The sequence below is a fragment of the Priapulus caudatus genome, unplaced genomic scaffold (genome assembly GCF_000485595.1).
Source record: "Priapulus caudatus unplaced genomic scaffold, Priapulus_caudatus-5.0.1 Scaffold86, whole genome shotgun sequence".
In the NCBI taxonomy this organism is placed as follows: Eukaryota; Metazoa; Priapulida; class Priapulimorpha; order Priapulimorphida; family Priapulidae; genus Priapulus; species Priapulus caudatus.
In genome coordinates this window covers 38,175-39,953 of record NW_014577147.1, presented here as the reverse complement: position 1 = coordinate 39,953, position 1,779 = coordinate 38,175, and positions in this window count along the sequence as shown.

The following is a 1,779-nucleotide window of genomic DNA, read 5'->3' as shown; positions in this document are numbered from 1 at the left end:
CATCTGATAATGTTTGGCTGGTATCTACAATTATCTAATGATGGTGTCTGAAACCTTTAGTAACCTATTATCTGCATACATCTGATAATGTCTGATAACTAAGTGCACACGTTATCTACATACATCTCATATCCTAATGTGTTTCATATCTTCACACATCTGCTATCTGTATCAGTGTGCATCTCCTGCACACGTCTGCTATCCATTCATTAATAATCTGGACATGAGTGTTATATATTATATATATATATATATATATATCCGGGATATTTTAATACCACGCTGCGATCTGCTCTCTCCGTGTTGTGTTTTCCGCGACTCACTGACCTACTTAGCGCCTACCGCCGCCGCCGCTGCAGACAAGCGCCGGAATCGCATATAACAGCCGCCACTCGAGGCGAAAACGTACCTCCTGCCCCGCGGCGTGAAATATTCGGAGAGCGTACCCTGGCGAAGCGACTTGCGTCCAACGCACGCGAGGCACGTACACTCTAACCCGGAACTCACTGCGACTCACTGTCGCCTCTCTCCGTCGTGTGATTTCAAGAAATTAAATTCATTTGGGAATGCGGGTATGGAGATTGGTGGCAAGTGCGAAGGAGCTACACTGCAGGGAAGGAGGGAACAGGAGGGAAGCATTATGTGTGGCAGTTGTGGGGGACAGAAAGTAGCAAAAGGGGGAAGAAGAGGAGGAGCTAACGGGGAAGGAAATTCTGCATTGCCTGCTCTTGTTTGTTCCCCATTTCTTTCTCTGTGCGTCGCTTGGTAAGGCCAAAACAAAATATAGGTGTGGTTACGGTTTCCCGACCGACCCTATTTATTGCCAGCGACCCTAAACATTTTATTGTCAGTTTTCTTTAAAATATAAAAAAAATATAAAAAAATATAAAATTTATGAATTGGACAGTTCCTGCTTCAAAAGACACAACGCACATCCTTCGGAAATGGTTCGTAAATAAAATATTTCAAGAAAATAAAATGTTTTCCCTACCTACCTACCCTATTTTCGGCATGTAACCGTAACCACACATATATTTTGTTTTGGCCTAATGAAGTTTTGATGGTACTGCTCGTTGTCATGATCACAATCTCACATAATTATCATCCAGGGCTATCGGCAGGTTGTGTGAGGTGTTAGCGGTTGTGGCGTATAGACAAGTCTGCAGGCCTTGGTGTGAAGTCTCACTTAGGCAGGCGGGGCTGGCCAGGTGTGTGTGGTGGTGCGGTGAATCTGGGGCAGTATCGCACACGTGGAGAGAAATATACGGGAGTGTTGAGTTGATGCGTCACTTGTAAAGGCGCGTTGAATTCTGAACGATATGGAGCATATCTCTCTCCCGCTCGCTCTCTCTCTCTCTCTCTCTCTCTCTCTCTCTCTCTCTCTCTCTCTCTCCCGCTCTCTCTCGCTCGCGCTTGCTCTCTCGCTCTCTCTCTCTCTCTCTCTCTCTTTCGCCTTCTCTCGCTCTCTCTCTCTCGCTCTCTTGCTCTCTCGCTCTCTCTCTCTCTCTCTCTCTCGCTCTTGCTCTCTCTCTCTCTCTCTCTCTCTCTCTCTCTCTCTCTCTCTCTCTCTCTCTCTCTCTCCCTCTCTCTCTCTCGCTCTCTGCTCTTGCTCTCTCTCTCTTTTTCTCTCTTTCTCTCTCTCTCTCTCTCTCTCTCGCTCTCTCTCTCTCTCGCTCTCGCGCGCGCGCGCGCTCTCTCTCTCTCTCTCTCTCTCTCTCTCTCTCTCTCTCTCTCTCTCTCTCTCTCTCTCTCTCTCTCTCGCTTACTCTCGATCGGTCG